The following is a 26,448-nucleotide window of genomic DNA, read 5'->3' on the forward strand; positions in this document are numbered from 1 at the left end:
AACGATGTCTTTGAAAACATCCATACGGTTAGCATCTCAACCATCGACAGGGGGCTGCATAGAAACCAGATGAGTATGAAACAGCTGTACCGTGTACCATTCCAAAGGAATGAGGACAGAGTTAAGGAGCTACGGTACCAGTATGTACAGGTAAAACATATATCTATGTAACTACTTTACAGCAACATTTTATAGTGATACATAGTACAATAAGCATAAACTGCACATTTCCATTGCTGTGGAAGGAACATGCAATATATGTACATTTTATGTCACTCTTCCTTACCAAAACAAATTCAACTGTGTGTTCTGGGATATAGCGTATAATGGAGTTGGAATCAAGTGAACCCTCTCACAACTTTGTATACGTGGATGAGGCTGGCTTCAACCTGACCAAATGCAGAAGGCGGGGTCGGAATATCATCGGTCACAGAGCTACTGTGGATTTGCCAGGCCAACGGGGAGGAAATATCAGCATGTGTGCTGCTATTTCGGAGCATGGTGTCCTAACCCATATCCCCCTTATAGGGCCATACAACACCCAGCAGCTACTCANCATAGAAACCAGATGAGTATGAAACAGCTGTACCGTGTACCATTCCAAAGGAATGAGGACAGAGTTAAGGAGCTACGGTACCAGTATGTACAGGTAAAACATATATCTATGTAACTACTTTACAGCAACATTTTATAGTGATACATAGTACAATAAGCATAAACTGCACATTTCCATTGCTGTGGAAGGAACATGCAATATATGTACATTTTATGTCACTCTTCCTTACCAAAACAAATTCAACTGTGTGTTCTGGGATATAGCGTATAATGGAGTTGGAATCAAGTGAACCCTCTCACAACTTTGTATACGTGGATGAGGCTGGCTTCAACCTGACCAAATGCAGAAGGCGGGGTCGGAATATCATCGGTCACAGAGCTACTGTGGATTTGCCAGGCCAACGGGGAGGAAATATCAGCATGTGTGCTGCTATTTCGGAGCATGGTGTCCTAACCCATATCCCCCTTATAGGGCCATACAACACCCAGCAGCTACTCAACTTTTTAGAGACTCTCTACAGGGCTCTCATCCCTGATGATGAGAGGGGTCTGTTTAGAGAGGATTTGCCAAAGTATGTGGTCATTTGTGATAATGTGAGTTTCCATCAATCAAACATCATAAGGCAATGGTTTGTGACCCACCCGAGGATGCTCATAGAATTCCTCCCACCTTATTCACCATTCCTTAACCCAATTGAGGAGTTCTTTTCAGCATGGAGGTGGAAGGTGTACGATCGTCAGCCACACACACAGATGACACTGCTGGCTGCAATGGATGCAGCATGTGAGGACATCACAGTAGACGCCTGCAGAGGATGGATAAGGCATTCCAAAAGATTCTTTCCACGTTGCATTGGAAGGGAAAATATCCGGTGTGATGTGGATGAGAATATGTGGGCCGACAGACAGGAACGTCTGGATGTGTAGAGACAGTACAACAGTGCTGCGGGCAAAGTTGTGCCTTAGGGGTGGTTTCCTGTGTTTCTTTCTAATTTAGTTTTTTTCCCTTTGTGCTCCTTGGGTTGTCCAGTCTCTTTCAATCAATAACCCACATACAGTAATATGTAAATAGTACTGTTGAAATTGATATATGCCATAGAAGTGCAGCCTTGTGCATTTTCAATACAGTAACTGTCATCCAAACTGTAGCCTAAGTTTACATCAGGTAATACTGTCAAAGTACACAGTTACATTGACAACATGCCTAAACATTTTGACGACCTTGTTCGTGAACAATGACTCAATGACTTATCATTCTGATGACACTGACATGATCATTGGCATGAATATTTACTTTTGAGAGATGTACTAAGGATTTTTAGTGACTGACTAGCTTTAGAAACATATCTATTGTATATTGCAGTTTGTACAAATTGTTCTGAGAAATGCACTTATTATTTTGCACATGTTAGGGATGATGTGAAAAATGCACCAAAGCGACTGGGAAAAACTGTAACAATACCACTGAAAATATCAAAAAAGAAGATCCAAGCGTCTTTGACAGAGGGGATCAAGCTGATTCTATACCATTTTACAGAGGCCAGTTCATGAAGGAAGGCTTGCTCATAATTTTTTTGTTTACGTTACAGTACAGCATTATTCCTAAGATGTCCCCTTTTGTATAGATGGTAATGAAATTGAAAGACTACACCTGGGTAGGTGTTCAGCTACAATGGGAATCAGCTGTGGTTGGTCTAATTGTTTTGATAGTATTTCATTTTTTAGATTTGGAATTTATTTCAATACGGTATGCCTGTAGAAATGTATCAAATTGCTGTCTTATTAAATTTTGTGTTATGTTAGGTTTTGAACTTAAGTTTAACAGGTTTGATAAGAGTATGTAAACATGTGCAAATTGGCCTGTAGGTACATAGAGTTTTGGTGGTGGTTGTGTCTGAGTGAGAAAATAATTCATGAAATTTGAAAGATGTAGTCATTGAATGCATTTTGTGCCAAAGCAATGAAAGATGATCCACAGTTTAGCCCACATGGACTGCTGTTGTGCTGACTGTGAAGAGTTTGAAAAAGTTACATAAGTACTGAGAAATGGGTCCTAGCAATTGTAAAAAAAAATTTTTAAAAAAAAACTGTAACTGGTCTTATCAGCCTCAAGCAGCAATGATTTGGTTGAAAGGGTTCAACTTGGCATCCATAAGTCATGTCCATGCATTAGAATTTGCAGGCAGTTAACATGATCAACTGTGAAGCGTAGACCACATGGAAAAGGGAAGCTACAGTATATGCAGCCTACATCTTTCAAACCATTCAACATCCCATTTGTATTTYTTATGGATCCCCATTAGTTCCTGCCAAGGCAGCAGCTACTCTTCCTGGGGTCCAGCAACATAAGACAGTTACATACAGTTTAAAATACTACATGACATTKCATTTCATGACACCTTACCCAACARATTCAGTGTGTTCCCTCAGGCCACCACATATTTACCATACAACATCCATGTGCACTTGTGTTTAGAGTGCGTGTGTTGTCATGTTTARAGTATGTGRCTGTGCCTGTGTGTGTGTCTCTTCACAGTTGCCGCTGTTCCATAAAGTGTTTTTGWATCTTWAAAAAAATATCTWATTCTACTGCTTGCATCAGTTACCTGATGTGGAATATAGTTCCATGTAGCCATGGCTCTATGTTTTACTGTGCACCTCCCATAGTCTGTTCTTGACTTGGGGATTGTGAAGAGACCTTTGGTGGCATGTCTTGTGGGGTATGCATGGCTGTCTAAGATGGGTGCTAGTAGTTTAAACAGACATCTCGGCGCATTCAGCATGTCAATACTTCTTACAAAAACAAGTAATGATGATGTCAATCTCTCCTCCARTTTGAGCCATGAGAGATTTGCGTGCATATTATCAATGTTAGCTCTCTGTGTACATTTAAGYGTCAGCCGTGCTGCCCTGTTCTGAGCCTATTGTACTTTTCTGATGTCCCTCTTTGTGGCACCTGACCKCATGACTGAACAGTAGTCCAGGTGCGACAAAACTAGGGTCTGTAGGACCTGCCTTGTTGAMAGTGTTGTTAAAAAGGCAGAGAAGTGCTTTATTGTGGACAGACTTCCRCCCATCTTAGCTARTMTTGTATCAACATGTTTTGACCATAACAGTGTACAATCCAGGGTTACTCCAGGCAGTTAAGTCAACTCAACTTGCTCAATTTCCAAATTTTTTATTACAAGATTTAGCTACGGTTCATACTTTAGTGAATGATTTGTCCCAAATACAATGCTTTTAGTTTTGGAATATTTAGGACTATCCTATTCCTTGCCACCCATTCTGAAACTAACTGCAGGTTTTTGTTAAGTGTTGCAGTGACTTCACTCACTGTAGTAGCTGACATGTATAGTGTTGAGTCATCTGCATACATAGTCATACTGGCTTTACTCAAAGACTATTAGACTATTGCTATAATTTCTAAAACCTCTGTCCTCCACGATCATAAATGGCTGGAAATCGGTGGCAATCATTTTAGCCAATGCAATATCAATTTGGCCTTGTTTTGCTACAGACATAGACTTTGGCATAAACTGGTCCATAGAAGACTGCGTTGCTGTGGGTTGCAGAGTAGGCCTACTTGACTGAGTGGATACATCTCCACGTGTGGAGGTGCTGGCTCCACCACTATCACTAGCAGGCCCGCTAGTTTCTCGAAGCTCCGCTACAGCTAGCTTCACAGTTGGATGCACAGTTCGCATATGCTGGTGTAGGTCGTGCGTCGAACCGGCTTTATATGAGATATTGTTTTGGCAAATTCTACACTGTTCTCTAACAGTGTTTACATTATTAAAATGCATCCAAATGCTACTGTGCTTCCGACTCATTTTCCAGTTGTTGTTTCCACAGTTGAGTCTCATGGCATTGTTTGCTCGGACCATGGTGCAAATAGTCTCCTCCTGTTGAGGTGTGAAAAGGCGTCCTCTGCCACCGGTTTGAGGTAATCTTGCAGTCCTATGTGGGGAAAAATGCAGTGATGCATCGCACACTTTCACATAGACAAAAACTATGCGAACACACATTTTACTGTAAAACATAGAGGTGGGTGCATGTAAGGTGCAGTATGTATCTGTATAGAGTATATTTCTGTATGCTGTGAAATACAAGTGGACTACTGTAATATGAAGCATTGTAGGAAGTATATAGTATACTGCTTATATACAGTAACAGTGCACTGTACATTGGTGGAAATACCTGTTCTATCTTCGAAACATTTGAACTATTGAGGACACGGTTGATCTCCCAATATTCGGCTGCACCCTTCGACCCGCCTCAGCCATTGTAAGGCCATGATTGACAACATGGTCTACAATAGTGGCCCTTATGTCATCAGATATGCACCTATGTCTTCTGCCTCTTCCTCTGTTTTGCCTTCCACCACGCATCCTTGCTCCTCTTCTTCCTCCTCTTGGCTGTTGACCCTGTTCGTTTCCTGGTCCATCCATTATTGGAAAATTGCAACTCTGTGTTGTGGTCTGTCTATATATGCTTGTCAATTGATTCTTCATGAGATGCACCTTTGAGCAATTTAGACAACTGGTTGATTGTTGGTTGAACTATCACTTTACATTCCTTCATGAGTGAGGGTTAATTTCACCTGCACGATTCATCAATTCACGTTTTTGTACAAAAGGTCTAATAGAAATGTGTAAAACTATGCTTGACAGTTTATGACAAATAGTTCAACAATTTTGCATGTAATGGCTTATGCAAGGAACTAATGCCTAGATGTTTTGAGGGGTAAGACTATTCAACAGAGAACCATCTACTATATTTTGATCAACATGACATGAGCAATTGATAATGTGGAAAAAAGCTGACACTTGTACATTATCAATTGCAATTTGTTCAAAGGAATAAGAAATTGCTTTAATGATGTGCACAAGTGACTAGATGATTTGGAATTTGTACAAGTAGTATCAAGAATTGCACTTTTGATCTAAGAAATGCACCAAAGCGACTGAGAAAAACTGTAACAAACATAAAGAAAATGAGAATTAAAAACAGGTTCAGCCCCTGGTTCGACCGTGATCTTGCAAAGTTACTGCACCTCAAGAATTGCATTTGGCAAAAGGCTCAGCACATGCATACTCAAGCTGACTGGCTATCGTTCAGGCAAATGAGAAATAAGTGCACTCAGGCTATCCGGAAGGCCAAAGGTAGTTACTTTAAGGAGCAGTTCTCTCTCTGTGGCTCTAACCCCAAGAATTTCTGGAAAACGGTTAAAGACCTGGAGAATAAACCCTCCTCCTCACAGCTGCCTATGTCCCTTAATGTTGATGATGTGGTTGTTACTGACAAGAAGCACATGGCTGAGCTCTTTAATCACCATTTCATTAAGTCAGGATTCCTATTTGACTCAGCCATGCCTCCTTGCCCGTCCAACATTTCCTCATCTCCCACCCCTTCTAATACGACTATCCCCGATGCTTCTCCCTCTTTTTCCCCTGCCCCGCTACAAAGTTTCTCCCTGCAGGCAGTCCCTGAGTCCGAGGTGCTAAATGAGCTCCTTAAACTTGACCCCCAAAAAACATCTGGGTCAGATAGTTTAGACCCTTTCTTCTTTAAGTTTGCTGCACCTATCGTCGCCAAGCCTATCTCCAAACATTTTAACCTCTCCTTTCTGGGGAGGTTCCCATTGCTTGCAAGGCAGCCACAGTTCTTCCTTTATTTAAAGGGGGAGATCAAGCTGATCCTAACTGTTATAGGCCTATTTCTGTTTTACCCTGTTTATCAAAAGTGTTGGAAAAACTTGTCAATAATCAACTGACTGGCTTTCTTGATGTCTGTAGTATTCTCTCGGGTATACAATCTATTTTCTGCTCAGGTTATGGATGTGTCACTGCAACCTTAAAGGTCCTCAATGATGTCACCATTGCCCTTGCTTCTAAGCAATATTGTGCTGCTATTTTTATTGACTTGGCCAAAGCTTTTGATACGGTAGACCATTCCATTCTTGTGGGCCGGCTAAGGACTATTGGTGCCTCTGAGGGGTCTTTGGCCTGGTTTGCGAACTACCTCTCTCAAAGAGTGCAGTGTATAAAGTCAGAAAATCTGCTGTCTCACCCATTGCCTGTCACCAAGGGAGTACCCCAAGGCTCAATCCTAGGCCCCACGCGCTTCTCAATTTACATCAACAACATAGCTCAGGCAACATAGCTCTCTTCCATTTATATGCAGATGATACAGTTGTATACTCAGCTGGCCCCTCCCTAGATTTTGTGCTAAATGCTCTACAACAAAGCTTTCTTAGTGTCCAACAAGCTTTCTCTACCCTTAACCTTGTTCATAACACCTCCAAAACAAAGGTCATGTGGTTTGGTAAGAAGAATGCCCCTCTTCCCACAGGTGTTTTTACTACCTCTGAGGGTTTAGAGCTTGAGGTTGTCACCTCATACAAGTACTTGGCTAGATGGTGCACTGTCCATCTCTCAGCACATATCAAAGATGCAGGCTAAAGTTAAATCTAGACTTGGTTTCCTCTATCGTAATCGCTCCTCTTTCACCCAAGCTGCCAAACTAACCCTGATTCAGATGACCATCCTACCCATGCTATATTACGGAGACATAATTTATAGATCGGCAGGTAAGGGTGCTCTAGAGCGGCTAGACGTTGTTTACCATTCGGCCATCAGATTTGCCACCAATGCTCCTTATAGGACACATCATTGCACTCTATACTCCTCTGTAAACTGTTCATCTCTGTATACCCGTCGCAAGACCCACTGGTTGATACTTATTTATAAAACCCTCTTAGGCCTCACTCCCCCCTATCTGAGATATCTACTGCAGCCCTCATCCTCCACGTACAATGCCTGTTCTGCCAGTCACATTCTGTTCAAGGTCCCCAAAGCACACACATCCCTGGGTCGCTCCTCTTTTCAGTTCGCTGCAGCTAGCGACTGGAACGAGCTGCAACAAACACTCAAACTGGACAGTTTTATCTCAATCTCTTCATTCAAAGACTCAATCATGGACACTCTTACTGACGGTTGGGGCTGCTTCGTGAGATGTATTGTTGTCTCTACCTTCTTGACCTTTGTGCTGTTGTCTGTGCCCAATAATGTTTGTACCATGTTTGTGCTGCTACCATGTTGTGCTGCTACCAATTTGTTGTTATGTTGTGTTCCTACCATGCTGTGTTGTCATGTAATGCTGCCTTGTTATGTTGTTGTCTTAGGTCTCTCTATATTTAGTGTTGTGTTGTCTCTCTTGTTGTGGTGTGTGTTTTGTCCTATATTTATATTGTATTTATTTAATTTTTAAAATCCCAGACCCCCATCCCTGCAGGAGGCCTTTTGCCTTTTGGTAGGCTGTCATTGTAAATAAGAATTTGTTCTTAACTGACTTTCCTAGCTAAATAAAGTTTAAATAAAATACAAATAAAAATTATATTGAATGTTACGCGTGTGTTCATTTGTGTCAAATTGCTTCATCTGAGAGGGTAGGCTACTGGCAGTGGTGTAGGCCCATTAGAGGATAAAGCAACTAAATGCATTTTTACCGTTATATAATGTATTTATTATTATTCCCCTAAACCTTTTTCGTGCAATGTACACAATAGAGACCCCCCAAATGTCACTGTAATAAGCACTCTTGACTACTATAAGCTTTCTTTCAAACCCCATTCCCTGTCTCTGTCACGCATACTCCGGCGTCAGTCCTTACAGAATCCCGAAGCCATCACACAAAGCATTGGGGAGTACTGTCATTCTGGTTGGTGGTCGGTTCTGGGTCGCCGCCGATGTCGGTTCTGGGTCGCCGCCGATGGAACCGGGGGTGCCTAGCCAGCTCGTCGGGCTTCCACACCCTAGCTGGCTCGAGAGGTTTCCTTGCCCCGGTTGGCTCGGATGGCGCCCATCCCACGTCGGGGCTCAACCGGATCGTCAGGTCCTGTTCGCCCACCTGGCTCGTCAGAACGTCACGTCTCCGTTGACTCATCGGGCTTCCACGTCGCAGCGGGATCAACAGGCATTCATGCCTCAGCCTGATCGTCAGGCTCCCATGCTTCAGCCGGCTCGCCAGGCTCCCACGCCCCTCCCGGTTCGTCGGGAGTTTACCCCCAGCCGGCTTGCCCGGCGCCCATGTCTTGGCCGGCTCGCGCAGGTGGGACGCCGGGTGGCGCCCCTAGAGGGGGGCACTGTCACACCTGCTCCCGCTCTTTCTTCCTCTGGCGCTCGAGGGCGCCAGACTCCCCAACATTACACACTCAAGCCACCTTCAGTACGCACACCTGCCTTTCGCCGTCACTCGCATCAGCGCTCATTGGACTCACGTGGACTCAATTACTTGTGTAATTTCCTTCCCTATATCAGTCAGTTTCCTAACTCTGTTCCCTGCTTCGGGATTGTTTGTCATATGTTCTTGTTTTCCCGTGTGCTGATGCTGTTCCTGTCCTGTTCTATGTCCGTTCCTGAATAAATGTTTGACTCCCCGTACCTGCTTCTCCTGTCCGGCGTCAGTCTTTACAGTCTCGCTTTCCAACCGGGTATCCCTTGACATCCTTCCCGAAATCCTTTGCCTTTCTTTCTCTGTTTTTCTTAAGGTGTGTATCCTTTGGCACATCCCCAAATAGCACGATGCTTTCCCCCTCAACATATCTGCATCTGTAATAGTGATGGGTCATTCGCAAACGAGTCGGCTCTAAGACCCGGCTCTTGTAGGTGAACATTGGGAGCCGGCTCGCATATCAGAAGAGCCGAATCTATTTATAACACTATAAAAAATTAAGATATGAATATTCAAAAGATTTAAATGAATAGAATTAACTAATTCAAAGAACGAAAAATAAATAAAATAATTTAGGCCTAAATGCTCAAGCACACACACATTCGTTCTGACTGTCTGCTCAGACTAACAGCCTCACCTGTTGTTCCTGTCAATCAGACACGCAGTGTCAACCAATGAACCAAAGATGCATGAGGGAGGGCCGAGCCAACTCACTCACAGTCACACACTTAGCAGCCGAGGAGAGAGAGGAAGGACAGCTGTGGAAACAACAACTGGAAAATGAGTCGGAAGCACAGTAGCATTTGGATGCATTTTAATAATGTAAACACTGTTAGGGCAGAGTGTAGAATTTGCCAAAACAAAATCTCATATAAAACCGGTTCTACGCACAGCCTACACCGGCATATGCGAACTTTGCATCCAACTGTGAAGCTAGCTGTAGCGGAGCTTCGAGAAACTAGCGGGCCTGCTAGTGATAGTGGTGAAGCCAGCACCTCCACACGTGGAGATGTATCCACTCAGTCAAGTAGGCCTACTCTGCAACCCACAGCAACGCAGTCTTCTATGGACCAGTTTATGCCAAAGTCTATGTCTGTAGCAAAACAAGGCCAAATTGATATTGCATTGGCTAAAATGATTTCCACCGATTTCCATCCATTTTCGATCGTGGAGGACAGAGGTTTTAGAAATTATAGCAATAGTCTAAATCCAATGTACACAATTCCAATCAGGAAAACCCTTTCAAAATCACTTATTCCATAACTGTACGAGAGCACACAGGTTTCAGTGAGGGAACTTCATTTAAGATTTTTTCAATGTCTAGCTGTCTTCTGGACTGCTTTGAGTTCAGCGACAGATACACCTCAGAGAACTTGGTAGAGGAACTGTTGAGAGTGGCCAGAGAATGGCAAGTAGATGGAAAAGTGGTATGTTGTGTTAGCGACAATGCAGCTAACATAACCAAAACCATGAACATTTTAAAATGGACCCATCATCCATGTCTTGCCCACACAATCAACCTGATTGTAAGAGATGCTCTGAAGGTGATGAAGCCCACTGTGGACAAAGTGAAAGCAGCTGTGGAATACTTCTACAGGAGCACAGTAGGTGCTGAAAACCTAAAGTCTACACAATGCCAGATGGGGATGCCTGAACTGAGTCCTAAACAAGACTGCACTGTGGAATTCCACATTTTATATGTTGAAGCGGTTTCTTGAGTCAAAGGATGCCATCATCTCTACCCTGGCCATTGTCAATGCACCTGTTGATGCTCTGACCCAAGAGGAATGGGAGGTGGTGGAGGAGGTGTGCAGAGTCCTGGAACCCTTTGAGAAGGTCACCGTGGAGATCAGTGGAGAGAGGTACAGTAAGCAGTTATTACTACATCATTATTTAATCCAGTATTACATATGTATATGTAGCAGTAGATGAGAATGTAGTATCAGTAGACAAAACATGAACCTGAACTAATAAGTTACTGTTCTCTCTTTTCAGCTATGTGACAGTCACAAAAATGATACTCCTGTGTAAGGGTCTGCTGCGAATCACAGCCAGCCGCCAGAGAGAAGCAAATGTAACCACAGGACATGTGACAGAGTTGATGGACCCCCTATGTTCATCAATGGACAGAAAGTTCCTCAGAATGGAATATGGTCACGTGCTATCGGAAACCGCTGCACTTGACCCCAGGTTTAAGAAGTTAGCCTTCAGTGATGCCAGAGTGATTTATGAGGCTCTTCAAAGAATAACCTCAACAGCAGGGAGGGACAGCCCCAGCGGTCAGCTGGCTCAGGCACCAGGGCAACAGGAAGAAGAGGGATCAGATGGAGCAGAAGCACCAGCAGTAGTGCCACAAACGTCTGCTGTTTGGATGCTGTTTGACGAGAGAGCAACTGGGGATGCAGCACAAAGGAATCCCTCAGCAGATGCCATAATGGAGGTCCGGTCCTATTTGGAGGAGCCCCTCCTCAAAAGATCTGCAGATCCTCTGGGCTGGTTGAAGAACAAGGCCTCTGTCTACCCACGGCGTACTAAAGTCATAACAGGGAGACTCTGCATTGTGGCCACACCCGTTCCCTCTGAGAGGGTCTTCTTGAAAACGGGACAAATAATTACTGAGAGAAGAAACCGCATCAGCCCCTCGAAAGTGAGGCAGCTTGCATTTCTGAATGCAAATCTCTCCTAAAAGCAAAATATGGTCAGCATTGCTGTGTGCTGCTGGTTATAACATGGCAATAAAGAAGAGAGAGAAAGAGAGACCAGTTTAATGTTTTAAGTGGGATGCTGCAGTTTTGCACATTGTTATTTATTTTTCTTTGATATGGTGCAATATTCTATTATTATGTTGTTCAGATTGTATTCGTTTTGAATTGTTACATGTATATGCACTTTGTTAATATACATTAAAAAAGTTATACTTTAAATACACATGTGTAATAGCATCCTTTTTTACATTTAGTTCAATTTGTGGGATGCTGCAGTTTTGCAAATTGTTATTTATTTTTCTTTGACATGGTGCAATATTCTATTATGCTGTTCAGGTTGTATTAAAGAGCCGTTTGGGAGCCAAAAGAGCCGGCTCTTTTTGGTGAGCTTAGACGAACGAGCCGGTTCACTGAAAAGAGCCGGAATGCCCATCACTAACCAGAACCTTGGAATGCGTTCGCGTTTCGTTCCACAAGTAATTTCAACAACGGGCGCCTACCATAACCGAGAGAGGGGGAGCCGAGGGTGAGACGAAGAGTTTTCGCAAATATCACATCGCCATTTAGTCGTTAGATAACCGTTGTAGCTATCAGTTTAGGATACAGTCCTGCAGTTTGAAGCTTTTATTAAAATATATTCTAAATATTGGCAGCCTAACGGATATGTCTGATAACAACATAGTTGTCCTCCCCTAAAATCATAGTAAAGTAACTTGTCGCTTGATTGACGGGTCCATATTATTTGTAGGATTTGTCTTCCTACTGGAGAAAGGACTGTAAAAAAAAAACACGATCAGCGAAAAATAAACGTGGATGAAAGTGAAATATCAAGAAAGACTGTCGGGAGCTTCCGACGAGGTACAAGTGTGAAACACAAGAAATAACTAAAGAAGAGAAGAAGAGACAGGAGTTGTGTGATTTGCATAGTCCATATTTTGTCTGAACATTTTTGTTGACTTAAGGTAAGTAGCCTATTTTATTACATGTAATAGATTGTAGATAGATACTATTACATCTATTACATGTAATAGATTTACCAACATTGTCTGTTGGTATATTTTTTTCTCATGTTATTTTAGGCAAGTATTTTGTCTTAATTTTCAAATAACATCAGCAATCGTGCAGCAATGCAAGTAAAAAAAAAAAAGATTGGACAAAGCTAGAACGTCTTGCAACTTATTCACCAAATTCAGATGTAGATGCATTTTTTCAATTCTGCAAAAGCGTACACGGTGAGAATGTTACAGTTTGTTATGATCATTTGAGTTGTGACCCCAATCTTTACCCAGCTGAGTCAAACCATGCACTTGTCTAGTCTACTAAACATTGCAGTGTCTGGTCAAATCAAATCAAAATGAATTTTGTCGTTTACACAGATTAGCAGATGTTAAAGTATGTGCAGCGAAATGCTTATGTTTCTAGCTCCATCTGTGCAGTCTAACAGTGCAATACTAATACACAAATAATCCCCCCCCCAAAAAAATAAGTAGTTTAAAAAACAAGAAAGAAATGGTTTAGCAGACGCTCTGTATCATCACAAACAATGGGATAAGCATACAAAAAAATATTTTCACGACGGTTAATAGGTTAAAGCCGTTTTGTGGTGTGTGTGAGAGAGTGTTCCTGTGGTGCTGCAATTGATGGTCTTTGTTCATAGTTTTCACTCCCCAGACAGAACAGAAAACCCGATAAAACCAGACTGAAACCACGGGAAGCTTGTTTCCGAATACTGACATTGATTGAATTACACGAAATAAGCATGAACTTGAACTCTGAAGGGACATTAGCCTACTATATGCCCCCGCCCCCTTCTACCCCTTCCTCATATTCCAATCAGACGCTCTTGTTTTTTTAATTTCAAAATGTTGGCCAAAATGTAAATCTATAGGCTTGTAACGGTGTTCAAGTCATATTGATATGCCTTATGCGTTTGTATTTGTGTGTGTCTCGGGCTGGGAGATGGGGATCGACCCCAGGCTGCGAGGCTGTTGGTGCGCGCGCGCCACGGGGGAAATGTGTGTCAATGTCAAACGGAGGTGTGTCGCACAGCTCGTGCTGCATGTCGACTCATCGACGTTCATGTTGTTTTCCGTACATTTCAAACATCTCAGATATGTAGGCTACAGCAAATGGCTTACGCGCACACACAAACACACACACCTGGTTGTAAACATATTTATCATGTAAATATTGAGTTGTTGTCATTCCAAGCAGTTGGTGGGTGGGGTGCTGAAGGTCCTTTTGGAGTGGCATATTTTAAGTAGGTCTACCCTGCTATTATTGGACGTTAAGGCATTGGGAATCTCTACCAAGCCCACTACTGATGTCTCCAGTTACCACTAAGAGGGAATGTGTCTATTCTTATGCTGGCCATGGTATTTGGAATGGTGTTGTGTTGACTGTGTTATTGTATGTGTCTCCTTGAGTATCTTCACTATGTTAGGGTGCAGTGTGTCTCCTTTTGCTTTGCTGAATGTGGCAGTGAGTTGACTGTTGTCACTGAACAGTATGGTATTCCACAATTGTACCCTATTCGCTACATGGTCAAAAATAATGCACCGTCTCATCTTTTGCTCTATTGTTGACTGTGTCAGTGAGTTGACTGTGTGTGTCGGTATACAGCCTGTCCCTCCTTTAGTTGTGTTGGCTGTGCTATTGAGTTGATTGTGTTCTTTTAGCAGTGTGGACTGTGTCATCGAGTTGACTGTGTTGTCATTGTATAATATGCCCCTCCTTTAGCTGTTTCTTTTAGCTGTGTTCACTGTGCTAGTGAGTTGATTGTGTCAGTGAGTTGACTATAGCTGTGTTGACTGTGTTTGTGTGGTTGCTGTGTCAGTGAGCTGTCAGTATCCATGTACAATATGTCCCTCCTTTAGCTGTGTTGACTGTATCATTGCAGTTCTACAGTATGTCTCTCCAGCTGTGTTGTTGACTGTATGAATGCAGTTTTACAGTGTCTCTCCAGCTGTGTTGTTGACGATATGAATGCAGTTCTACAGTATGTCTCTCTAGCTGTGTTGTTGACTGTATGAATGCAGTTCTACAGTATGTCTCTCTAGCCGTGTTGTTGACTGTATCAGTGAGTTGTCAGTCTCTATCCATGTACAGTACAGCATGTCTCTTTTAGCTGTGGCTCAGGGCCAGACACAGATAGGCCAGGCAGGACAATACTCTGTCTGTTCCCACACCGCCCTCACACACACACAGCGCTCACAGCCGCTCAGCACAACCATATTTATAACCATCAAAACCCTCTGTGCTTCCCTCCCTCATTCATGTTTCTATCGCTGGGTCCATTTAGCTATGGGTGGTAGGGTGGTACCTTATGGTGTTTCGGTGGGAAGCCCTCAGATATGTGTTCGTGTGTGAGGGGGAGAGTGTGTGTGTGTAGGTGGGGGTGTGTGGAAGTGATGTGTGTGTGACGGGGTGTTTGTGTGTGGCGGAGGCTGGTTTAGTGCTGTAAGATATGCATTGTTTTTTGGTGTGTGGGTGGATCCATTTTCGATCCCCAAATGTATAAAATCATCTCTTTCACAACTCGTACTGACTCATGTTTTGCAACAGTCTCAACGAGCGATGTATTCCATTTTCAAATCAAAGGTTATTTGTCACGTGCACAGGATACAGCAGGTGTAAAAAGTACAGTAAAATGCTTACTTGCAAGCTCTTTCCCAACAATGCAATATTCAATATCTAAGTTAAGAAAATAAGATAAATACAAACACACACCAAATAAAAACACACGAGAATGTATGCTATATACAGGGTCACTACCAGTACCATATCAATTTGCAGGGATACTTAGAAAATACCATCAAAATTTAACTATGATAATTTTTTTATTTAATTATTATTTAAAAAATGTATCCAATTGGTAGTTACAGTCTTGTCCCATCACTGCAATATTCGGACTCGGGACAGGCGAAGGTCAAGAGCCATGCATCCTCCGAAACACAATCAGCCAAGCCGCACTGTTTTTTGACACAACGCCTGCTTAACCCAGAAGCCAGCCACACCAATGTGTCGAAGGAAACACCCTACACATGGCAACCGTGTCAGCATGCATTGTGCCTAGCCCACCACAGGAGTCACTAGTGCGCTGTGCTGTGAATGATGTGGTCAAGTGTGCCTTGAATTCTAAATAATTCACAGACAGTGTCAACAATTTTTACGGTGGGAAATGCACATGCGGAGATTTTCCGTTCACCCACACTGCGTCTCACAAAGACACAGTGGTTGGAACCAGACCAAAGGACAAATTTCCACCGGTCTAATGTCCATTGCTCGTGGTTCTTGGCCCAAGCAAGTCTCTTCTTCTTATTGGTGTCCTTTAGTAGTTTCTTTGCAGCAATTCAACTATGAAGGCCTGATTTCTGAACAGTTGATGTTGAGATGTGTCTGTTACTTGAACTTTGTGATGCATTTATTTGGGTTGCAATTTCTGAGGCTGGTAACTCTAATGAACTTATCCTCTGCAGCAGAAGTAACTCTGGGTCTTCCATTCCTATGGCGGTACTCATGAGAGCCAGTTTCATCATAGCGCCTGATGGTTTTTGCGACTGCACTTGAAGAAACTTTAAAAGTTCTTGAAATTTTCCTGATTGACTGACCTTCATGTCTTAAAGTAATGATTGACTGTTGTTTCTCTTTGCTTATTTGAGCTGTTCTTGCCATAATATGGACTTGGACTCTCTTTCATATTGACGAAACAGTCTATGACTTTAAAAAAAATGGAACCTTTATTTAACTAGGCAAGCCAGTTAAGAACAAATTCTTATTTACAATGACGACCTACCCCGGCCAAACCCGGACGACGCTGGGCCAATTGTGTGCCGCCCTATGGGACTCCCAATCACGGCCGGATGTGATACAGCCTGGATACAGTCATACAGTACATGCTTTTATTTTCTGTTGTCCTAGGCTACCTTGCTAAAATGCTTTCTCGCTAGACTATCTTCCTTTCATTCGCAATGTTAGCTAGTTAACATAAGCCTTCATAAGCCTAGCTACATATTGAACTTCCATCCCCTCAGGCCAGGGGCACAATGTATGAATTTATGGTTGGATTAGAATCGCTGTTCTAATCATTGGCCAGTACAGAGAATTAAGTAAAACCACAAGTCCAAATCCCTATCTCCATCCGTGGCTAATTTAGGTATGGGCCAATTTTAGCTAGCTAGCTAGCTAGCCACCAAAGGACAACAACAGAACGAGATGCAACAATTCAAGTTGTTTCTGTCAATGACGTATTGCTCTCGATGTGATGTGATTGGAGTGAAGCCAAATCCAAACTGGCTTCTCTTGACAGTTTTTTTGATGTGCCAGGACCATTCACAGTTGAGCTCACTCAGTTTAGCTCAACAGTAACCGGCTATTATTTTATACTTTTTTTTTTTCAAGGTAGGCCAAATGCTTGCTGGCTTCCCTTACATTTAGTGCTACGGCCAGCAGCAATGTCAAACTCTTTTTGACCAGGCAGCATCAAATAGGTGACCTACACACACAGAAACCGAAGGGTGCTGTTTCACTCGCTTGGATGCTTTCTCCGGTGAGATGCATTCAGCCTCTTGTGAATTGAAGAAACATTATGAAACACAGATAGACGAAAGATACATTATTAATATTTGTTTTCTTTATTTCTTGGTAAATTTTTTGGGGAAACCTGGCTTCCCTTAGCATCCATGATACACACCACTGCCAGTCAATAACTAACAAGACCTGGCAGTAGATAACCGATAACCCATTGCAGTTGAGCATTTCTGAAATGTTGTTGTGATGCCACTGTCTGATGTAAGCTACAGTTGATTGGTAGATAACTGATTGAGGTTGTGGGTTGCACCACAGGTGCATGGTTGATATTGGACTTGGTGTATTTGACTTTGTCACTGATAACCGAATAACATTATACAACTCTGATGTGCATTTGATTTGTAGAGATGTTTAAGGTATGATTCCTATTGTTTTATTGTTTTAGATTCAAGTTTGCTATTCACACAGCAGGTAGGCGTTGGATTAATGTTGGCTTTGCTGACCTCCTCGTTGAAAACTGAATGCAGCCAAGACATCTTGCAGCTCCACGGTGGCCTCCTACAGTTACTGGTCATATCTTGATCAGCTCTTGCCTAGCGATATCCCCTAGCTTGAAGGTGAAATTTGTGTGTGTGCGTTGGGCGTAGGGGTGTGTGTGTGTGTGTGTGTGTGTGTGTGTGTGTGTGTGTGTGTGTGTGTGTGTGTGTGTGTGTGTGATGTGTGTGTGTGTGTGTGTGTGTGTGTGTGTGTGTGTGTGTGTGTGTGTGCGCGGTTGAGTGTGTAGTATTGTAGCACAGTGGTTAGCCCTGATTTTAATCACTGTGAACTACTGAGTCATTTTCATGAACAGGTGCACCATTATGGTCTCAGAAAAAAACTGGGGAAAACCAGTGTAAAGAGTTGAGAGAAAAAGTTGGTAGAGAGAGGGGAGAGGAAAGAAAAATAACTAGGAGAGCTTTGGCACCTCTCGTTATCTCCATGGTGGCTAGAGTTGCTGATTATTTTCCTTTAGAAATGTTATCCTTCTTTCTTTCTCTCGGTCTCTCTGCCTCTTCTCAGTTATACTCGGGCCCTATAAAATCTGCGTTGAGGAAAACGTGGACGGACACACGGAATCCAGACATTAAAACAGAGTTGATACAATATTCAAAAGTGTGTTGAACTTAGTAGGGAATCAACTAAATGTATTAAATGAATGATCTGTTCATGTCTTATGATAAACTTGGGCAAATGTATTAGTATGCATCAGTGATTCGAATTTCCTGCAACTTTCTGACGAGCCAATAAGATTTCCCATTCTCTGTGTATGTGCGGTGCGCTAACGGCTACCACTTTGTGTAGCTATTAGCGAAGATGCTAATGAAAAGTATTCTGTTCGATGGAAAGGCTTTTTTTTACCATCACATGTTTGCAAAAAAAACACCACTAAACAACAGCCTTGCTAGGTGTACACAGGAATTAAAAGTTAACTAAACCCAAAAATGTAAATAAAAAATCCCAGACCTCAAAAGTGGTCTCCTGATGTGGTTTAAGCATTGTTTTGGACTTAGAACATCCAATTGAGCTGTCTTTCTATTAAAAAAGTGCGATTTTGAGAGTGAAAAACCTGGGAAAAAACCCAGGGGAAACCAAAACCTGGAAAAACAAAACGGAGAAAAAGGAATTTGGGAAAAACTTAATCAGGCAAAAATAAAATAAAAATGTTATAGGACCCTAGGCATACTTGTTCAAAACCAAACAGATTTTTTACTGACACACAGAGATAAGCTTATTCATACACACACAGTATTGGGAACAATAACAGCACAACAGTTGCTCATTTGACTAACTACTCAAAACATGAATAAGACACCAGATCTTCTACTTCTACTATACATCATAGCTACAACAGCAAAAACAACCACAAAACAATAACATGTAGATGCAGTGCAGAGCCTCGTCTTGCAGTGCTTCCATGTATCATGTTCAGTTTCCTTGTGCAATGTTGTTTTAAGCACAGCTATGAACCCAATAACTAGCCTACGGATGTTGTTGCACTCGCTTTGTCACATTTATTTTATTTTACCGTTATTTTACCAGGTAAGTTGACTGAGAACACGTTCTCATTTGCAGCAACGACCTGGGGAATAGTTACAGGGGAGAGGAGGGGGATGAATGAGCCAATTATAAACTGGGGATTATTAGGTGACCATGATGGTTTGAGGGCCAGATTGGGAATTTAGCCAGGACACCGGGGTTAACACCCCTACTCTTACGATAAGTGCATCCTGAATGAATGTGTGCATTTATGTGAGAAATCAGCGTATGCGCCCACCAATTGTCATACTTAAGTAAAAGTAAAGATACCTTAATAGAAAATGACTCAATTAAAAGTGAAAGTCACCCAGTAAAATACTACTTCAACAAAAGTCTGAAAGTATTTGGTTTGAAATATACTTACTGTAAGAATCAAAAGTAAATATAATTGCTAAAATATACTCAAGTACACTATATATACAAAGTATGTAGACACCCCTTAAAATTTGACGATTCGGCTATTTCAGCCACACGCGTTGCTGACAGGTGTATAAAATCGAGCATACAGCCATGCAATCTCCATAGACAAACATTGGCAGTCGAATGGCCTTACTGAGAGCTCAGTAACTTTCAACGTGGCACCGTTATAGGATGTCACCTTTCTAAACAAGTCAATTCGTCAAATTTCTGCCCTGCTAGAGCTGCCCTGGTCAACTGTAAGTGCTGTTATTGTGAAGTGGAAACTTCTAGGATTACCATGTACAATGCCAAGCACCGGCTGGAGTGATGTTAAGCTCGCCGCCATTGGACTCTGGAGCAGTGCAAACACGTTTTCTGGAGTGATGAATCACGCTTCACCATCTGGCATTCCGACGGACTCATCTGGGTTTGGTGGATGCCAGGATAACGCTACCTGCCCCAATGCATAGTGCCAACTGTAAAGTTTGGTGGAGGAAGGATAATGGTCTGGGGCTGTTTTTCGTGGTTCAGGCTAGGCCCCTTAGTTCAATTGAAGGGAAATCTTAACGCTACAGCATACAACGACATTCTAGACAATTCTGTGCTTCCAACTTTGTGGCAACAGTTTGGGGAAGGCCCTTTCCTGTTTCAGCATGACATTGCCCCAGTGCACAAAGCGAGGTCCATACAGAAATGGTTTGTTGTGTGAAAGAACGGTGTGAAAGAACTTGACTGGCCTGCACGGAGCCCTAACCTCAACCCCATCGAACACCTTTTGGGATGATTTGGAACGTTGACTGCGAGCCAGGCCTAATCGCCCAACATCAGTGCCCGGCCTCACTAATGCTGTTGTGGCTGAATGGAAGCAAGTCCCCGCAGCAATGTTCCAACGTAGTAGAAAGCCTTACCAGAAGAGTGGAGGCTGTTATAGCAGCAAAGTGGGGACCAATTCCATATTAAGACCAATGATTTTGGAATGAGATGTTCGACGAGCACATACTTTTGGTCATGTAGTGTATCAAAAGTAAAAGAAGAAGTATAAATAATTTAAAATCCCTTATATTAAGGAAACCAGACAGCACCATTTTATTTGTATTTATTTGGTTACAGATAGCCAGACATTACAAAGCAGAAGATGGCCAGGGATGTTTGTGAACTGGATCCTTGTCTTGACCTGCTAAGCATTCAAAATGTAACGAATACTTTTGGGTGTCAGGGAAAACGTACATTATTTTCTTTCGGAATGTAGTGGAGTGTAATGTAAAGTACAGATACCCCCCAAAACTACTTAAGAAGTACTTTCAAGTATTTTTACTTACTTACTTTACACCACTGTATACACCTAGGTGTTTAATATGCATGTTCCCATGGAGAAGCAACATTACCTTGGTCCACACGCACATACGCACGCACACGCGCACACCCACCACAACACAGAGTTGAATATTTATCATCTCAACCTTTCAGCCTACATTCCAGATTTAGACTCTACTTAGTGTGTGTGTGTGTGTGTGTGTGTGTGTGTGTGTGTGTGTGTGTGTGTGGTTGTGTGTATGTGTGATGTGGTGGGATGGTGTGTGTGTGGTGTGTGTGTGTGTGTGTGTGTGTGTGTGTGTGTGTGTGTGTGTGTGTGTGTGTGTGTGTGTGTTTGTCTTGGCGCTTGGGCAATAGAGAGAGAGGAGCCAAATAAGAGAGGGGAGCTCCGGGCCAACATGGTTGTTTACCCTGCTTCCCTTTTCACTGGAAGCTTGTTGTTGGATGGAGAGAGATAGTCTGAGACAGATGAAAAGGAAAAGAGAGGGAGTGAATGAGAGAGAAATGGAAAATAAAGATTGAGCGAGATGTGAATAATAGGGGCGAGAGTAATAGAAAGAGATTGACAAGAGACTGAAAAGGTGAAGAGAGAGGGTGAGAGACAGAAAGGACAACAGACATAGGTAGTACAGAGAGGAGAGAGAAAGATAGAAGTAGAGGGCAAAAGAGAGAGAGAGAGAGCTATACAGACAGAGACAAAACAGAGACAGAAGTAGAGAGACGAAACCGAGAGAGCTAGAAAAGAAAGAGGTAATTATTGAGAAAAAGAGGGAAAACGAGAAATATATCAATGTGAACTGATAGTTATTCAGCTCACGTCTGACTGCAGGTGTGTTAGCAGACGGATTGGCCTCTCAGAGGGGCACCGCAGGGTGAGTAGGCCACACACACACACACAAACACACACACACACACACACACACACACACACACACACACACACACACACACACACACACACAATAGTGTTAGCACTCAGCACAGGAACACAGTAACACTGGACACACCTCAGTGAGCAGCAGGATGTGAGCTATAGATCCTGAATATCCTGAAGCCACCCAGAAATAAGAGATATGGAGAAAGTAATGTCCGACTCCGCAACTCTGATATTCTACTACAGGGATTCACTTACTTTAACAGTGCTTTTTCATAGAAATAAGATTTATTTTCTATTTTATCGCTTTAGGCAGACAACCCTGTAAGGATAGTGCAAGCTTTTAGAGCAGGTGTCCCTAATTCAGGTCCTTGAGGGGTCTGTAGAGTCCAGAGGTTTTCATGATGCTCTGTTGACTATGGCCTATAGTTGGCGGTGTGTATGTTGCTGACTATAGACTAGGTGTCTAGAGTGGAGTGGAGTAGACTCTCTGGTCAGTCAGTCAAGGATTGATCAATGAAGGGTGAACAGAGAACCAACAGACACCAGAGAGGCACAAAGCAGATATAAAAGGCACTGACCTGTATTAGCCTTGCATCAGAGAAGGATTTTTTCATCTGTGTACTGAGAAAGATGCGTCTCTGTGTAGAGAATAGCGGCCAGAAGGATGTTTCCTCAGATAACTTGCTAATCCTTTAGCTATGCTTCTGTGTTTGTTATCAAATCCACTCATGATCCTCTTCTATTCACAGAGCCAATAGAGAGAGCAGGGCTTGTGTTAAAAAAAAGCTAAAAAATAGATAAAATATATATTAAAAATATCAAGTGTCTCAGAGAAAGAGTAGCTGATCCTAGATCAGCGCTTGATGAATACAGGCCCATATCTGTGTCAATACTGTAACACTTGGTGCAATACGTCTATCCATCAGTCACAGCAGTGAGGAAGAAACATTGTTGACATTTTGTAAAGTGATCCAAGACGGATTGATAGCAGTTCAAAGCTAGCAATCAAAGCTCACTTGAAGTAGATCGCCGAACGATGTTAATATCGAGTAATATCCGTGTATTTGATGGTAAATCCATGAGTTACTCTGATACTGTACCTCATACCTGGGTTGCATTTTCAGAACGATGAGATATAAATAAATGATATAGAACAGTAATGATTCTGTGTCAAGGGTAGAGCTGTGGCGGTATCGAAATTTCATCCGCCGGGGATTGTCAAGCAAATAACTGTCGATCTCGCGATGATTGGCCGTTAATTAACATGAACACATTTAGCATCTCCTGTCTTCCACACATAGCCTAAAAGCCACTGATACAGACCTTTGGAACATCTACACAGTAGTCTAATAAATCCATGTAATATAGCCTACACCTTCACAATAAATCCATTATTTATTTTAGACAGGTCTAAAGAAACATGATATGAAGAACAGAATAGCATACTCTGAGTTGTCTTTATGTTAAGTCCTGATATGGCTATGCCATATGGATGTGGCTACATTAGTTCATTTAGCAGACACGATTTGGTTAGAATTCCGTGGAATTATTTTATATTATTTTATAGTATGAAGAATAGAATTTAACAAAGCTGGATAAAATAGAAAGTATATTTTCTCCAAACGAGGGAGTGCGCACATGCAGCTATTCTGTGTTGAGTGGTTAGCAAAGAAATAGGTACTCCTATATGCTTAATTTAGAGTTATTAATGTAACTTTAGTTGTGATACAAACGTAGGGCTATATGTTTTTATTTTTAATACATTGTAAGGCTGCATGATGCGACTCTAATGATGATTTGAAAAAAGTCGCTTGAAAGGCATGAGCTCTGTTTGTTTTTTCCGCAGGCTGTACACACTTCATCAGTCTCTCATTCACAAGCATAATGCCTCGCCTTGATAACGCCTCGAATTTCCTGGCGGCATCCCCTTTGTGTGGCTGTAATGCACCCTAAAAAAATCTGTGACTTTTGCGGCCAGTGGCTGTTGTTTACTTCTCCCTGAGTACTGTGTGCTGCGAAGCACCTCTCACGCACATGGCTCTCCATCACGTGATCGGGTCTTTCTCACAGGCCCTTCGGGGATGCACTGCATGCGTCTTTATCCAATTCCGAGGTGCATATTGAAGATATTGGATGAACTGTCCACATTTACTTTTCGTCAGCCAACAAAATGAGAAGGCCTAACGAACAGCAAAAGCACCAGTCTATGTCAAGCTACTATCCCCCGTAGTACAAAAGTCAACCTATTCTATTCTGTGCGATAAATAAATATTCCAAATATAGTCTGGGACAGTTGTGGGATGAGATAGATCCCAAATTAATACAACCACTTGCATCCCAAAAACTTTTTTAAGCAATGAGGCTCACGCAACAGATCAGAACATTATGCTTAAAATGTGATAAACTATTTGGCTATTTTTTCACATTATAAGCGCAGCAATGCGCACACGGCAGTAGGCTATAAGCGCGAATGTTCCGTTAGGGGGAAAACACAATTTTTTAAAGTGACTGCAAATGCGATTATGCATGTAATGCTTTTATTATAAAGGTGCATTTTTATGGTGAAAATTATCTTCCCTAAATTGTAACTCACGCAATGCTTATGCCAGTTAGGCTTTAGGCTAGGCTACATGAGGTGTGCTACTATGATTCGAAAAAGTCGCAAAAAAGGCATTTTCTCTTGCCTTACGCTGGGCATCGTTCACAAGTGATAATATATAATTCACAAGTGATAGGCTAATATTGTTACACATCAGACTATTCTTGATTTAATCTTGTCTTTACATATACTAAATAGTATATGTGTGAAATTTGTTTTGATTTAGAATGGACCATTTTAATGCACCTGTCTCAAAACTGGCAGGGGAAAAATACATGTTATCTATACACTTAAATAGCGAATGGAGGACACTTTTCCCATAGTTCATTTTCATGCAAGCCAGGTAGGCTATACTCCTGTTGTAAAGATAAGCAATGTGCTTATTATTAGAAATGTGGAGAAATAAATATAGTAAGCGTAGCCTATAGAAAGCTGATGGGATCCTCCTCTTTTTAGTAGAGTCCATCACTCTGTTTTCTCGTGCAGTTGCATAGCCTATAGAAATATTGCGCAACATGAAAAGCTTGTGTATACACAATTATCCAGTGAGAGTAAATTTTTGGTGCTTAAAAGCTGATTACCGTGTCAGCCTGCCCATCGCTTCACGAAATGATAACAGAAGCTAAGCAGCGGTTGAAAAACATCCATAATTCCAAGAACAAACTGGAGAGAGAGGGAGAAAGAAAGGGAGAAGGAGGGAGAGAGACTGTGTGTGTGTGTGTTGTTTTTCAGCTGGCAACAGTCTCTTAGCCCTCCCCTCTCTCTCCCTCTCTCTCGATCTCCCCTCTCTCGCTCTGTAGTGACATATTCCCTGAGCAGTTTAACAGTTATTACATGCTCTAAAACACACTGACTCACTGAAAGAGAGAGAGAGAGAGATAGACGGAAAAAGGGGGAGAGAGGTAGAGAGAGTGTGTGTGTTTGAGAGAGGGAGAGAGAAAGGAAGAGAGTTTGTTTGAGAGAGAAGGATAGGGCAAAAGAAAGAGAGGGAAAGGGAGATGGATGTATAGAGGGAGGGAGGTAGGCAAGGAGGTAGGGAGGGACTTAGGGAGGATTCAAGTTCTTTAGCAGGGACTGAGTCGACATGGAGATGATGTGTAATGGAGGGAAGTACAGTATGTGTGAAATATTGGTGTTAAGTTAATTATTTTCTCTGTCCAGTCGATACCTAACTAACAATCCCTGGCAGTAGATAACACATTGTTGCTGATCTTTTTATGAAATACTGTTGTGATGCAATGTCATTGTCTGAGTTGATTTGCAGAGAGCTGATATATAGTGCCTTCGGAAATAATTAATAGCCCTTGACTTTTTCCAAATTCTGTTACGTTACAGCCTTATTCTAAAATTGATTAAATCAAAAAAAAATCATCAGCAATCTACACACAATACCCCATAATGACAAAGTGCAAAAGTTATTTTTGAAATTTTTGCAAATGTATTTCAAAAAAATACTGAAATACCTTATTTACATAAATATTCAGACATTTTGCTATGAGACAAGAAATTGAGTTCAGGTGCATCCTGTTTCCATTGATCATCCTTGAGATGTTTCTACAACTTGATTGGAGTCCACCTGTGGTAAATTCAATTGATTTGACATGCTTTAGAAAGGCACACACCTGTCTATATAAGGTCCCACAGTTGACAGTGCATGTCAGAGCAAAAAACATGTTTTTCAGGAGCAGGGACTAAGAGACTAGTCAGAATCAAGGCAAAGATCAACAGAGCAGAGAGATCCTTGATAAAAACCTGCTCCAGAGTGCTCAGGACCTCAGACTGGGGGCGAAAGTTCACCTTCCAACAGGACAACAACCCTAAGCACACAACCAAGACAACACAGGAGTGGCTTCAGGACAAGTCTTTGAATATCCTTGAGTGGCCCAGCCAGAGCCCGGACTTGAACCCGATCGAACATCTCTGGAGAGACCTGAAAATAGCTGTGCAGCAACGCTCCCCATCCAACCTGACAGAGCTTGAGAGGATCTGATGAATGGGAGAAACTTCCCAAATACAGGTGTGCCAAGCTTGTAGAGTCATATCCAAGAAGAATCGATGCTCTAATCGCTGCCAAAGGTGCTACAACAAAGTTCTGAGTAAAGGATCTGAATACTTATGTAAATATGTATTTTTTTTTTTTTTTTTACCTGTTTTTGCTTTGT

The 26,448-nt window shown here is 42.1% G+C and overlaps 1 protein-coding gene across 1 annotated transcript in view; it reads left to right on the plus strand.

The window, feature by feature from the left end:
• The first annotated feature begins 11,954 nt into the window (after positions 1 to 11,954).
• ndrg2 (NDRG family member 2) overlaps positions 11,955 to 26,448 on the plus strand; it is a 24,095-nt gene continuing 9,601 nt past the window's right edge. Inside the window, exon 1 of the mRNA XM_024137404.2 lies at positions 11,955 to 12,454. The gene's annotated coding sequence lies outside the window, so the exon portion shown is untranslated. The remainder of the gene's footprint in view (positions 12,455 to 26,448) is intronic.

The sequence above is a fragment of the Salvelinus sp. IW2-2015 genome, unplaced genomic scaffold (assembly GCF_002910315.2).
Source record: "Salvelinus sp. IW2-2015 unplaced genomic scaffold, ASM291031v2 Un_scaffold1199, whole genome shotgun sequence".
NCBI classification, from domain to species: Eukaryota; Metazoa; Chordata; class Actinopteri; order Salmoniformes; family Salmonidae; genus Salvelinus; species Salvelinus sp. IW2-2015.